Source organism: Pan troglodytes, chromosome 3 (assembly GCF_028858775.2).
Source record: "Pan troglodytes isolate AG18354 chromosome 3, NHGRI_mPanTro3-v2.0_pri, whole genome shotgun sequence".
In the NCBI taxonomy this organism is placed as follows: domain Eukaryota; kingdom Metazoa; phylum Chordata; class Mammalia; order Primates; family Hominidae; genus Pan; species Pan troglodytes.
In genome coordinates, this window is record NC_072401.2 from 169,122,058 (window position 1) to 169,138,500 (window position 16,443).

A 16,443-nucleotide genomic window follows, 5' to 3' on the forward strand; every position below is an offset into this window, starting at 1 on the left:
AAACAGATGTAGGAGACTTCTTTAATTTTAATTGTTTTAAGATTTGGAGAGTATTTCTGGAGATTGAAAAGAAAAAAATGTAGGGGTTTCATCTACATATTTATAGCATAACTAGTTAATTACAGAAAATGAGAATAGGAGGATCTGTGTAACCTTGAATTATTTCCAAAAAGTTCAATGAATCAAATTACTGGGATATTTTCATAAGAAAAATGTACCCCTTTCTTAGGAAAAAAAAATGCCAGTTTTCCTGGAAGCCTAGGAGTCTATTATCAACAGATTCCTTGCCTATTCCAATGTGGACTCATTCTTCAAAGTCTGTAATTTGCAAATCAATTACGTCAGTGCTGGGTCTTAGGGGCAGAAAGAGCTCTTAATCCTAGCCTTTCCCTCTCTCTACCTATGCTTGTAGATCACATGGTGGAAGATTTTCCTATTGCAACAACCCTACATCTCCCTATTTCAACAGTTTTCCTCCCCTCATTGTAATAATAACTTTGATTAAAATATCTTTTCCTATGCCCAGGTTTATTGTTGTTTGATGACACAATATATTTTGTAGGTAAATAAACTGTGGGAATAAAATATACACACTAAATATGAGAACTATACTTGCCAGGACCTAGAATGTCTATCAGAAAGGTATTTCAGTTACAGGTTTTTGGAAAGCAGGGCAGAATATAACATATAAAGAGTCTGGTAATATTTAATATTGCACCATCAATCAGCAGAGAGTGTGTGGACAGAAGGCAGGTGAAACAGTACAGAGTCATTAGATTTATCTGAAGAAAGTTTTTTAACTACACAATTTTGTGTCATATCCCCCCAGACTACAGCTCCAGACTTACATATGCTCCCCTAGAAATTTGTTTGTCTCATTTAAAATCTTCAAATATTCCTTCTCCTGAACAACTCCTGCTTTGATTCGGGAGGCTGGTGGAAGGCTCCCAGGAGAGGCCCCACTCAGGGCAGTGGGAGCTGGGCATCTGGTTTTGTCCTTGGTGAAAACCTTGGTGAGAAAACGAGCTGGTTGAAATAGGAAAGTGGAATAGTGGCTAGGGAAGATATTATGCAGGATTTACTTATTCATGATTAAGTATATCTGGTAAAATTGTAACAATGCTTCTATTGTCAGACATTATTTGTGAGAAACAGATCTATAAATCTCTCTCATAGCCATTAAGAGGGAAAGTAAAATTTTCATTTTTACAAAAAATCCATGGCAACCATTAAACTACGTTTCCAAAGAAATATATATTTTATGTCATTAAGACACTTAAATTGTTTACATAAGTTTAACATACTCTTTCCACTCACAATATAACCGATTCCTAACTATAATACATTGTGTTACATAATCTGTTGATATAAAAGTTTAATTCCCAAAGTAGAAAACGGTCTATGCAAAACAAAACTTCATATTTTGACTTCTTGCATTTAAATGGAAAGTTATTTTAGTTTTTTGGTAAAAGAATTATTTGACACTTCTTAATAGTTTTAAGTATTTATGAATTGTTTACAATGAAGCAGTGAATGAATTATTCTATTGAGCCCATATTTTGAATAAAGTATATAATTAAGTGGAGGGAGTGAAAGTAACAACAGATAAGAAACTATCTAAATTAGAATTTTTGTTTTACAGAAATACTTTACAGCAAGGCAAATTGTACAATATGTGGAAATAATTATAGGAGTGCCCACAAATTGCAGATTAAAGTTAAGATCACTTCCTAACATTTTCTCTGATAAGTACATCACCACAGCTATTCTTGGATTTATTCATAATGTTTAAATATAGACTTCCATGTTCTCATGGAGGTTGGCTTGTACTCATTTCTGCTTTTCATTTTACAATACTATATGCCATATTATTTCTAAAAGGAAGAAAAATAAATCTGTTTATTAGGAAATAATTATATTAGCAGATCTTAATCTCCAAACTTCCAATTAACTAGTTGGACAAATGGAAAGAAAATATTAACTTAATATGTCAATGACTTCATATACATTTTTATTTTCTGTATCATTATTAACCCAAACTGCTTCTAAATTTTTATCTTGTGTTCCCAGGGATAGATTCAAATTGTTAGAAAATCACATATTTTAATCTGATTATTGGAGTATATTTCTGACGCACCTTCGATTGTTAGCTCAGGTCAATATTAGTTACACCAGAGGAGTTGTGCAACAGCCAGTTCCTACAGAGTAAAAATTTCACGCTCTCTTGAAAATTCTTATCAGCAGAGTAACATTTTCATATGCTACTGAAAATTGCCATAGTTTATTTAATAAATTAGCTTAACAAAGGAAAGAATATATACAATTCTCATGACTGAAATATTCGGAGTTAGTTTAGGTAAGGCTTGTACTGGGGACTCAAATAATACCAGCATTTTTTCACATAATATTCAGGTAGAAGAAATATATCCCTTATAGTTATTAGGAAGCAGAAATTGTCCTCTAATAAATAAATTGGTATTGTAGGGAAAATAAAGATTTGTTTTCCTCACTGATTGCAAGGTTTATGACTGAGATGCCTGTAACAAAAGACAGATGAATAAAAGAAAAGCATGTAAATTTATTTAATATAAGTTTTGCACCAAATGAGAGCCTTCAGAAATGAAAACCAAAAGAAATGGGGAAATCTGTTATTTGTATGGACAGTTGTGCAGAAGTATGATTGGAGAACAAAAGAGTACCATCTAATGGTAATAAACTGGAAGGATCGGGGGGTTAGCAAAATCTTTTTTTTTTTTTCAGATTTTTCCTGACATCTCTATATCTTTATTCCTCCAAGTATAGGGAAGATTTTTCTGGAATGACGGTTCTGTGACCTACTGTAGAGAAAAGTTAGATAATCCTTTTATGGTATTCTTTAGTGGATAATAATAAGAGAGTCAGAGAGATCTACCTGCTTCTGCTGTTTTCCCAAATGCTAAGGTGCCATATTTTGGGGTAGTATGTCCTAACACTCATCATTCCCATCTGAAAATGCATTGGTGAATTGTCTAATAAGTTAATAAACCAGTCTTTCAGTCCCAGAATTAGGTTGGTCCCAACAGTTTAAGTTGTATCTCATTTCAGAAGGCAGTGTTGCTGCTTCCACTAAAGTTATGACTGTATGGTGTAATCAATCAGGAATTTAAGAGACATTTACATGAAAACAACAGAAAGACACAGGCTAGAACTACGAATAAACTCAATTTTGAGTCTAGAGGAGATCTGGTAGAGATGATTTCTACATACTAGCTTAAAGCATCTTCAAATGGAGGGTAGGCAGTGACAATCTGAAAGATTTTCCTTGTTTGTAGTCTGCATAAGGTGCCCCAGTAAACTTTTGGAGTATCCCACATAGCAACAGGCATAAAGCCTGTCTGTATTTAAGCAGTTGTGATGACTTTTCTGAAGTCTATGTCAAGCTGTCCAGCTTTAGTTTGCGGGTATTCAGAAAAGGAGAGTTTTAATATTTGGTGATAGCAAGTGAGAAGAGTAGAAGAAAAATTGGAAACATTAGTTTGGAGAGTTATAGTCAGATATTGGATAATCTGGTTCAGGTTTTGTAATACAACCTCAAAAACAATGAATAGGGCTAGAATCTAATAACAAGTGTACCACATATTTTTTTTCTGAATCATATTTTTTCTTTCTACAGTTACCTCTATTTCTACCAAAGATGATCAAAGTAAGACTAATTTGTTTGCAAAAGTTTTTGTTTTATTAAACATGGCCTGATTATTTACACAAGTAAGGCAAGTATTAGTACTGTCATTGAGTATATAGTCTCTTTTTAAGTCTCCTTTGCTGAAAATTTTAATAAGGAATCTCAGATTAGACATTTGAAAGTCTCTGAATGCTAGGAAACCAAGCTAAGGGCTCGTCATCAGACTTTGCCTGTAATACCTACATATTTAAGTGAATATAACTCTTATCAATATGCAGAAAATATATCAAGATTCCTGGGCCTATTAGGAAGTGACATCCCTTACTCATCACTAAGGCAACCATGTACAAGAACCATATATGGGAATCATGTATGTAGGATATAAAGCCAATTCCTCCCACCAGCCCCAAACTATAATAAGCAAAGGCTTTCATTTGCTCTACAAAGTCAACCTTGGTTTCTTAAAGTTGTCTGGTAATATCTGAAAATATGATATTCCAGTCAAAATCTTGGTAATATTACCAGTGCTTCAAATTGTGTCCTGTTACAGAAACAGATTCTTATTTAATTCGTGCAAATACCTATATTACCATAAAAATAAGAATACTAATAGTTTCCAAATTATAGAGAGATAAGGCAGTAAAAAAAGTAATTGTTTTATCTTTGTTTATTAAAAAAATACTAAATTGTGTAAGCTATAGATAGCTTAAGAGTAGGAAATGTTTTCTTAAATTTGGAAAACAAAACATTAAAGAAGCAGCAATGCTTCAAATAAAAGTTCATAAAAATGACTTCAGTTCATTCAGTCCTATGTAATTAATTATTGATCTGTTTAATTTTGATTGGTGATTGTATAAACCCATCAGTTTCGTTATTGGATTTCTAAATATTTTTACTGAATCCAATGGTGTGAACTTAAACTTATAAGAAACCTATATTCTGAAGTACTTATCAGAGTCTATTTCATGAATCTCCTTGAAGAAAAACCAATGTTGGACTTTTACTGGTTGCAAATATTTGCAGAGAAGAATCAAAGTAAAACAATAACTGTAGAAAAGAGCTAAAATAATCACTGTTATGGATCTAATGAGAATTTATTATAATAATGATGCAATTGACAAGAAAATTTGGTTATTTCTGTGGGATACAACATTTTAACATAATAAATAAAATTATAACTGATAACATTATAAAAGACATACCAAAATTCTAAAAATTTCATAAAAGTTCTGAAACACACAAAATGTTGGTCAGAGTATCCATAATTATATATAAATACATCTCAAGACATCTATTGTGTAGCAAGGTGACTATAGTTAATCAAGATGTATTTTTGAAAAATGTAATGAGAGTGGACATTACGTGCTCTGACCACAAAAAAAAAAAAGTATGTGAGATAATGCTTAGGGCTTAGATGGGCAACATAACAGATAATTCAAGGAAACTGGATGAATGACTGAAGATGACAAAAGGAGGAAGGAGGACCAGAAGCAAATAAAAGAATCTTACAGAAGCCAGTTTGAGGGGATTTTAATCTTCCCAAAGAGGGCAATGACGTTCTACATTATGTTTAGCAAAAATCGTTCCAACAAGAAAGGAAACAAACAGAAAGAGCAGAATATATGGTTAGCAGGGTTTCAAAAAGAGTGATTTCTGGTGACGAGTAAGTACCCATAGGAGAAGCATGACCCATTGGAGAGAATAGAGGACTCAATAGTATCCTTGATATATTCTTAGTACCAGCTGTCAACCACGCTGACTTCTGATCATAGAGATCTTTAAAACAAAGAATAAAAAAACCCTTCCTAGCAATGTTGAACTCACTTTTTCTTATTTAAAAAAATCAAAGATATCTATCAAGTGACTCAAAACCAAACACAGTAAGCCTTTTATGACTTAACTATGAATGCAAGAAACATCTTCAAAAAGAATGCAAAAAGATGCAACCTTCTCAAGATCCAGAACCACAACAGAAACAAGCTAAAAGACCTTTGCTGTCAAAAGAATACCTTTGTTGTAAAATAACAAAGGTTGAAATGACAAAATCCCCTGGAAGACTGGGACCTCTTATTATAAACTTCCCTGACAGCTGGCATGACTGATCAAAGAGAGTGCTTGGGCTACCAGCCTCTTGGACTGGCTGCCTAAAGCAAGCTGACACTTGCACCACCCAGCTGACAGAGACAGACAGAATATTCTCAGTGGTTACAAAGCCAACTTCTCTCAGAACACAAAATAAGACAAACAGGAAATAGATAGCTGTCCTTGGGAGGGAAAGGATCAATAACAAATGGGTACCAAAAGATTAAATTTACACAAGCATTACAATCCAAAATTTTTTTTTCTGTTCATCTAAATTTTGAAAGGAAGAAACAGAAGAAATGTTTACCTTTGTCTCTTGACCAGGAACTGTAGAGAAGCAGGTGAACTGACTAGTAAGAATGTTCACCTTTCACCAGCTTTTTGCCAGCTGTTTATGAATCTCATTCACAGGCTCCAGTGTAAGTGGGGTGTCTCAGCCACCCAGCACTGGGTGCCAGAAACCGTAGGGTTGAACACATTTTTTCCTCACTCATCACAAGATTTATGCTGAGACTCTTATGACAAAAGACAGATTAACAAGAGAAAAACATATATATTAACTTAAACTGAGTTTTACATGACATTGAGCCTTCAGAAACAAAGACCCAAAGCAATGGAGAAATCTGTGTATTTTTATGGACAGCTGTGCAGGAGTATGACTGTAGGATAAAAAAGGATGATGCAATGGTAATAAACTTGGAGAAACTTAGAAAGAGCTGTTTAGATTTTTTTATTTCTCATTTTTGGTGTCTCTGCATCTTCATTCATTTCCTCCAGTCATAGGGAGAAGACCTGGGAGGCCATGGTCTCATCTGGGATGAGAGTTTTATTACCTACTTTAGAATTTAAAAAGAATTCTTACGGCCTTCTTCAGGGGAAAATTGTGAGAGAAGATAAGAGAGGCCTTTTCCTACTCCTGCCATCTTCTGAAATGCCACAGTGCCATATTGTGGGGTAGTGTGTCCTGAATCCCATCCATATGAAAATTATCATGTTGAATTGTGACTGTGTTGGCATTCAACTAGATAATTTCTTTTATTTTTTTCTTATTTATTTATTTTTTTCATACACTCTTTCTTAAGCCTGGCCTGGGTTTAAGGTCTTGAACTGGGAATCTACTACAGGCTAATGTCACATACTTATTCTTTACCACCTCCTGTCCTCAAATCTCTGAGTAGGTGGCAAGAATGAAATCATGAAAGATACAACGTGAATAGGAGATAATGCAAGATCTAGCAACTGGGTACATCTAGAGCGTTAAGATTTGCTAAGAGTGAGACATATAATAGAGGAGACAAAAATGTTAGCATCAGCATATTAGGATTGCAAGGATAAAACATTATTGTCACCATTCTGCTGAGTGTCAATCCCACTTGTTAATAGGCAATCTCCTTACAGTTGATACAGAGACTATGCAAAATTGATTCAGAGGAACCTCATTATGAACTGAGCACTATTATCAAATGTGTCTTGAGAGTATTTTTCCTGGCAGCATCTGATGCTTTTGAAAACTTAATAGATGTAATACAGCATCCTCTTCTCCTATTAGTATCATTCACATTTTGAGAAATTAATTTTCTTACATTGCCTCTCACAGATGAGTTATGAAGTAATGATGAGTTCTGTAGTGATCAATTCAAAGGCAGATATTTGAGAGGATAAAATGCTTGAGAATAAAATGATTTCTTTATCTCTAGAAATACATCTTCATGTTTTCTCTTATTTTTCTCTACAAAATAGCAAGATAAGTTTTCATAGCAAACTAAAGAGTGAATAAAGGTTACGACACATAAGAACAATAGAAACACACTTTCATTATAATTTAATATTCATTTATTTTCTATTTTGATTTTACAAAATGATATAATAATGTTGGAGAGTGCCCATTTTAAGAAAATACAGACTGCAAAAGTAATTCTTAGACTTAGTTATTCGAAAATAATAAAACAATGCTTTATTTGAGGGTAAGAACAAAAAAATTCAAGCAAATTGAACAGAAGAGTGCTATAAGATTATCTGATTTATTTGGGTGAAGAGAGGTGAAAGGATAGTTGATGCTGTCATAATGTAAAAGAAAATAATTTTGCAGTTGGGTAATAATCCATACATTTCACATCAGCTTACAAAATCCAGCTTTTCTGTTATGCTTACTAAATATCTGACAAACATGTTTGAAACTCATGAATTAGAAAATTAAGAAGTCTCTCTAGGTATATATGTAAAGACTCAAAGAATAATATATATTACATAGCCTGTGTCAAAAAATATTAACTTACCAAGTTATATTTATGGCCTATACCTCCCTGTCTAGGAAGAAGTTATAATTTAGGGAAGTTCCCTTTATAACTAAGATTTAATACGTATGTAAGAATGCATTATAATTATAAAGAAAGGAGGCAGAACTAGCAGGAAAATAAGGTCAGTTTAGAAAAATTTAAAAGAAAAATAATGTTGATTTTATTTTGGCTGTTTGGAGTTTTAGGAAGTCAGAAATATATTAGTTTATGAAAAGAAGTTTTGGGACTAGAGAAAAATGTATTAAGGGAAGCTCTACATGAAAGAATGGTAGAGTGAGATATTCTAAGTCAAATCCAGAGAAAAATACATCTGTGAGACTGGAGGTTAGCTGTCTGTAAGCTAACTGTGATGCTTGAAGAAGAGGGACATAAACTAAAAACATATATTACCAAACAGGATCTCTAGTGAAAGGAAATAAAAGAGTCTTATTTTAGCCAGTGCTCGAACCCTCTATATTCCTGTGGTTCTTTTAATCTGACTGCCTGCAGTAATTTACCCTCTGACTCATGAGGCATCCCATTCCAAGTAACCCTGAAAGGGGATATAACTCAATTAAAAAATTAAAAATCAACCTTGGGGACAAAAAGCAGAACCAACCATTGGAAATATTGGCCTTTTATGCTTTAGTTTAGAACAATTTTGAATTTGAGATAGGTTTGTAAAATATACAAAAGCACTATCAGAGGAGGCAGAACAAGATGGCTCAATAGAATCCCTCAGCAAACCTTCTTTCTGTAGGAACACTAAACTGAACAACCACCCACACGAGAAAGTGTCTTCTTCGGAACAACAACAAAAAATCAGGTGAGTGATCACAGTAACCGGTTGTAACATAACAAGCAAGACTGCATTTAAGAGTTGAAGAGGGTGGGAAAGATAGTCTTGCATTGCCTACTCCGCTCCTCCCCCAACCCCAGGCAGCACAGTGTGGACAGAAAATCTTTGTTGAGCTTTCTTGAGTAAGCTCAAAAAATGTGCTTGGGGAGGGAGAGCAAAGTGAGTGTGGGACTCTGCACTGGGACTCAGTGCTGCCCCGTCACAGTGGTACACACATTGGACAGAATTCGGCTGGTGCCCATAGAGGGAGTATTTAGACCAGTCTTGGGCCAGAGGAACATCCTCCATCCCAGAAGAAGAAATCTGAGTCCAGGCCAGCTTCACTATCAGCTGACAAAAATGGCCTGGGACCCCCTCAAATAAATTTGAGTGGCAGTCAGGCCATAGAGACGGCAGTCCTTGGGCGAGTCCTGGTGCTGTGCTGATCTCAGAGGCAGTGGGCTAGGGATGCAACTCAGTGAGATGCTAGCTGTGGTGGCCAAAGGATTGCCTGCATCACCCTTCCCCCGGCTCCAGAAAGTCCAGTACAGGGAGAGACTCCTTCCACTTGGGAAAAGGCAAGAGAAGAAAACAGAGGGCTTTGTCTTGCAACTTGGGTATGAGCTCAGTTGTAAAGCACCAACAGATTCCTGAAAGTCCCAGTTTTAGGCCTTTGCACTTGGATGGCATTCCTAGATTCACCTTGCTCCGGAAGGAAATCTGCTATATTGATAGGCAGGCTTAGTCCTGGTAGGATCAACTACCTGTTAACTAAAGTAGCCTTGGGCCTTGAATAAACATCAGAAGTAGCCAGGCAGTAGCCACTGCAGACATTGGGTCAGTGCCAGTACTATGCTGGTCTGGAAGGTCACGGGCTTTTAAATGCCAGGCTGTGAAAGAACCCAAGAAGGGAGGCTATACCCTGCAAAGCCACAGGGATGAAGCTGCCCAAGGCTGTGGGAGCCCACCTCTTACACCAACATGACCTGGATGTGAGACATGGTGTCAAAAGTGATCATTTTGGAGTTTTAAGTTTCAATTACCATCGTATTGGATTTGGGACTTGCATGGGGTCTTTAGCCCCCTTGTTTTGGCCAATTTCTGCCATTTGAAATGGGTATATTTACCCAATGCCTGTACCCCCATTGTATCTAGGAAGTAACTAAATTGTTTTTGATTTTACAGGCTCATAGGAGGAAGGAACATGCCTTGTCTCAGATGAGACTTTTGACTTGGACCTTTGGGTTAATGCTGGAATGAGCTAAGACTTTGTGGGACTGTTGTAAAGGCATGATTGTGTTTTGAAATGTGAGGACATAAGATTTTGGAGGGGTCAGGGGCAGATTGACATGGTTTGGCTGTGTCTCTGCCCAAATCTCACCTTGAATTGTAGTTCCCATAATCCCCATGTGTCCTGGGAGGGACCCGCAGGAAGTGATTGGATCATGAGGCCTATTTCCACCATGCTGTTCTTGTGATATTGAGTGAGTTCTCACAAGATCTGATGGTTTTGTAAGTGTCTGGCTTTTCCCCTGCTGGTACTTCTCTCTCCAGACACCTTGTGAAGAAGGATGTGTTTGCTTCCCCCTGCACATGATTGTTAAGTTTCCTGAGGCCTCCCCAGTCATGCAGAACTGTGAGTCAATTAAACCTCTTTTCTTTATAAATTTCCCAGTCTTGTTTTTTGTTTTTGTTTTGTTTTGTTTTTAGATATAGCACTGTCAGAACAGACTAATACACTCTCATAATTGAAAAGGGGAGTGTTCGGTTAGGTTGTTCTCTTCTGTATTTTTCACAATTATACATTGTGTAAAGTATCACGTAAACAGTTGTGATGTTAAAAGCGTAATTTAAAGAGACAGCAATAAGAGAAGTATATTAAGATGCTTTTGCCATGAAAGTGCCATGATTAATATTAAGGGGAGGATAAATTTAGTTCTGCTCCTTCCACTTAGATAACCTGTCAGAGAATGAAATGATACTTAGAAGGTTTTGCTCAATAATACTATTATGGTTTATTTTTCAAGATTTTTTGCCAGTGCTTTCTGTTGCTAAGGGTTAGAGTTATGCAGTAAATGAATATTTGCTTAGTAGAATTATTAATGAATATTTGCACATATTATAGTATTCCTAGAGCTGAATCTGTTGTGGGGATAAGAAATTCTTGAATTGTTCTGCATAACAAAGTGTGAGAAATTGTTCACTTCAAAGAAACTAGGCAAGGGGTGGAGGAGGCTTAAGATGGGAGAATGAGTCCTCTAAAAAAATGATCTCTCTTATTATTATTAAATTGCATGCCTGGTCCTAAAATTCACTGTGAGGCCCTTACGTTTTCATAAAATGTCTGTAGCATACAACTACTTTTTATGAAGAATTGTTTTTCCTTGCAAAAACAAAATCCTTTTGTAAGGAAAATCAAAATAAAGTAAAAGAGTCTTTGTTTCTTGTTTTTTGTCCTTATGGAGGGGAAAGGCAAGACCAGCCTTCAATGATGAGCCAAGAATCTTGTCACATATTCATTAGAAGCAGATGATCAGAAAATACCAGTGATATTCGAGTGGGAGGGAAAGTCACATTTTCCTTCTTTGAAATTATAACATTAAAATTTTTTTTTCTTATCCTGTTAATTATTAACCTTTATGTTTTTTATTGAAGCTATGCATATATTTGCAAACTTAATGTTTTTAACATTTCTGGGGATTTGTAGCATGAGTGAAGATATAGTACTAAACAACTAAAAATGGATGTTTACTCTATTTTCTTTGACCTATCCCTTATTAACATTTCAGAGAAAGAACCTATTTACATTTTTAATACTGTTCTGTTCAAAGTAAAAGAATGTTCCTGGCCGTCTTTGGAGCTTATGTATTAAGCTAGACACATTTATATATGCTCATATTCTAGTTAGATTAAAGGTGACTACTGTCTTGGTTATGCATGCAAACATCCCCTTTCAGTATATATAATTACTCCTAGAAAAGGAAGAAAGATAAAGGGTATATATAACTAATATTTACTAGTTCATTACATGGCGAATCAACTTGCCAGAACTACCCACACCTGTACCAGGTGTCAAATTAACAAATCTAGACTTAGTAAGGGAAGAATTTTAGTGGAGAGGAGTATTGCAAGGTGGCAGTTGGAGGGGACTCTTGCAATAGGAAAAAATACGATGATCTGTTAGTGTCTAAAGGTTTAGTCAAAAAGTGGTCTTACTTATAGACATGGAAGAACTGATGTAAAGAAGTAGGATGAAAGGATGGTATGGATTTGATAGTAAATCAAAATTTTTTTACTTTGTGGACAGCCTATTTTTTGTGAGGGGCCCTTGAGGTTGTTAAAGAGAGGGTATACACTGCCTCAGGCTGAGGGTGGGCCCAACTTCAGGGGCTTGAGGGAAGGAGAGAAGCTTAAGCGAAGTTTTGTTTCCATTGATCAGTGGGTACTGAAGAAACATACCTCTCTTGATAATTTCTCCTCGGGCTTCTTCTAAACTCTCTGCTCAAGTAGTCCTCAACTTTTGGACTTCCCTGTTCATGTCTGCGTTGTCTGATTTCAACAAGAATCCTGCTAGAACAGTTTAACCACAATTCCCTATTCTCAATATCTAATCACCCTTGATATCTGATTGAGTTTCTCATACTCCACCAACCCCCAGTTGATGTCTGATCACCCCGATCACCCTGGCTTGCCTTCAGCAAGATCATGCTAGGTCAGTTTGGCCAGATTCTCCCTTATCCCTGATGTTTCCTTTTAGTAATGTTTCTGCCACTGACCCCAACTTTGCTTCTTGTCTATAAATTACCACTTGACCATGCTTTATTTGGAGTTGAGCTCAATTTCTCTCCCATTGTAAAACCTCATTGCAGTGATGATCCCTACGCTTATTGCAAAAATCCCCCTTGAATGAAGTCTTCCTTACCATATATAATAAGTATCATGGATAATTTCCTTTTTCTTTAACAGTACAAAACAGTTTAGCTAATCATTTATAAGTCAAGAATGAGGATTTGAAAGTTCTGTGCCTGGCCTTGTCCTAGGTAAGCAAAGGGTGCACAAGTGTTGTCTAAGTCATATAAAAAAAACAGAAAATTCCATACAGTAAGTTGTTCCCTGGAATACAAAAGGGAGCAGAAAAAGAAAGAATTCCTTTAACTTTCCCTGTTTTCTAGGAGCACAGGCCTCAGGTAAAATTCAGTTTGTCAAAGGATAACTCCTCCTCTAACAGTAAGTGCAGATATAAGAAATTCTATCTATAAGCAATAGTTATTATAAAAATAATTAATTTTCATGAACAGAAATTCATAGATTTACATGATGCATATAATACAAATATTAATACTGTTGCTAATGCAAGCTAAATTACATCTAGTGATTACAATGAACCCAGACACTGCATTAACTATATTGAATGGACTATCTAATTATTTCTCACAATTTTATGAGGAATTTAGTATTTATACATCATTTTACAGGACAAAACACAGAAACAAAAGTGAGAACTTAAGACAATTGCCTAAGGCATCAGTGTAGTTAAATGACAGATGAATTTATTGTTGAAGTGTTTCCCCCTTTTCTTGCTTTAAAATATGGGGGAAACAAAGGTGGTTTTTCTACTGTGACTCACCCCTTAACATCACTGATACCACATGTGCTCGGGAGATATTTTTCCCACACACTAAGCAACATTCCAGTGGATACCAGTTGGGCTTCCTAAAGTCAATTTAATTCAGACAGGATCTACTGAAGATAGCATCAGATCCCACAGGTTGAGGACCCAGTCCTGTAAGACTGCCCCGACTCCCAAGCTTCAGATACAAATTAGAAGTAATAGGTTGTCACCTATACTTCTGACTGACTGACCAGTTACAAATTGGGGATATCTACCTCCTACTTGGGTTAGATGAATTTGATAGAGTAGCTCACAGAATTCAGAAAAACAATTAACTTACTGGTTTATTAATAAAAGATAAAAATAAATGATACAGAGGAACAGCCAGATGAAAAGATGCACAAGGTGAGGCCTGGAACGGTCCTGAGTGCAAGAGCTTCTCTACCCAGGGAGTTGAGGTGTGCCAACCTCCTAGCATACTCATGTATTTGCAGACCTGGAAGCTCTCTGAGCCCCATATTTCAGGGCCTTTTTTTTTTTTTTTTTTTTTTTTTTGAGACGGAGTCTCGCTGTCGCCCAGGCTGGAGTGCAGTGGCGCGATCTCGGCTCACTGCAGGCTCCGCTCCCTGGGGTTCACGCCATTCTCCTGCCTCAGCCTCCCGAGTAGCTGGGACTACAGGCACCCGTCACCACGAGCGGCTAATTTTTTTTTTGTATTTTTAGTACAGACGGGGTTTCACTGTGTTAGCCAGGATGGTCTCGATCTCCTGACCTCGTGATCTGCCCGCCTTGGCCTCCCAAAGTGCTGGGATTACAGGCGTGAGCCACAAGCTTCATCCTGTAGGTATGGCTAATTATTTACTGTAGTTACCGTTCCTCTTTAATTTCTGGAGAATGGGGAATGGGGCTGAAAGCTCCAAGCTTCTAATTATGGGTTGGTCTTTCTAGTGACCAGTCTCTATCCAGGAGCCCACAAAGTGTGGCCTCATTAGAACAACAGACACTCCTATCACCCAGGAAATTCCAAAGAATATAAGAGCTATGTGCCAGAAACTGGGGTCAAAGATCAAATATTAGAACAGAAGACTCTCTTATCACCCCTATTGACAAGGATAGTGTTAGCAGTGATGAATCCATAGCAGTCTGCAGCAACCTCAATTCTTACCTCCTCAGAAGAAATAATTTGACCAAGGAGCATGAGGCAGAGGAAGAGACTGAGGTAAGCTTTAGAGCAGGAGTGAAAATGTACTAAAAAGTTTAGAGCAGAAAAGAAAGAAAGTAAAATACACTTGGAAGAGGGCAAAGTGGGTGACTTGAGAGATCAAGTGAGCTGTTTGACTTTTGACGTGGGCTTTTAAATGTTGGCATGCTTCCAAGCGGTTCTGTCTCTTCTCCCCTGATTCTTCCCTTGGGGTGGGATGTCCACATGTCCAGTGGCCTGCCAGCACTTTAGAGGGGCTGCGTGTGCAGTGTGTTTACAGAAATTATGCACATGTTCACTTGAGGGGTTCTTCCCTTACCAGTCAAGTGTTTCTAGCGGAAGGTCATATACCAGCTAAACTCTGCCATTTTGCTTTTTATTCTGCATGTGTGAGCCCAGTGACTCAACTCCTGAGATCTTATCAGAAAGCTGCTTATCACCAACTTTACGTGTTTTGTCTCTATCGGGAGACCTGCCGTTCCCTGGCACCAGGTGAATCCAATTATTATTTTAGATAGACAGCTTAACAACCTTGATGGTCGCCTGATATTCCTGGTAGCGGGTGCGGTTACTCTCCTGCCCTGCCAATGTTTGCCTGACTACCTATGGTAACAATATCAGGAGGTGTCTCAGGAACAGGGACAGAGACCAAAGATCGAAACAAAATATTTTCCTAGCACCCCAAAAGCTCAGGAATTATAACCATTTTTAAAAGCCCTGTGTCAGGGACAGGGGAAGAGACCAATATGTATGTTTCTTATTATTTTTACATTGGTAGTCAAGCTGTTTTCAGCCATTACATTGAGCTCTCATCAATTCCTTCAACAAGTTTGAGGTATGTGACAGATTCGTATGCCCAGAGGCTGAAGAAGAAGAACTAAGCAGAGCGAATTATGACTATGACTCTACCTTATGTGAGGAAATTAAAAATATTTAATATTTTTCTTTCTATGCTCCTAGGCTGGGGCCCATATATCAAACAGGTAGATAACACATTAACAAGAGGAAAACCACTTTTATTAAGTATGCATGGGAATTCTCAAAGAATGTGGTTGTCAAGGAGGTGGCTAGATGATATCTGTGGATATACCATCTTAGACTAAACAAAGGAAAAGGGGTCTCGGACTTCCAGGTGGGGGAGGGGAGTAATGGGAAGGCGAAGGGAGACATGTGTGGTAAAAAAGCGTTGTCTTATTAGGCAGATAAGAATCTCTCAGGTGATAAGAGTTTTCTCAGACACTAGCTCTCTTCTTGGTATGGAGATAACTGTATAAATGGAAATTTTATTTGTAAATGAAAATTTCCTTAACAAAAGGGGACATTTGTATTCTATTTTTGGGCAGTTAGGAGGAGATAAAGAGTTTTTCTTGCATCCACTAGTCTTCATGTCCTTTAGCTCAAAATAATCTGTATGCTAAAGAGACATATTTTGGAATGGAATATTCTGATACCCTTCACTGATGTTCTGGGGTTCAAATGGAGATAAAATCAATTTGGACCAAATTCTTTTTTTTTTTTAATAGATGTGACCAATTATAAAGGTATAGATAAAGATTTTTAAAGACAAAGGTATTAGGCATGACTTTCACTTTTTTAAAAAGAAGTCAGGATCTCTTAAAAATTAATTTTAAAAAGTTGTAATAATCGATACTGATGATTTCTTCGGTAAATTTAGAATATCATATGATGACAAATGACATTTGATTGGTGTATTGAAGTTATTGTGTCAATGGTTTAATATATGCCACTATAAATTTATCTTTACATAATTCT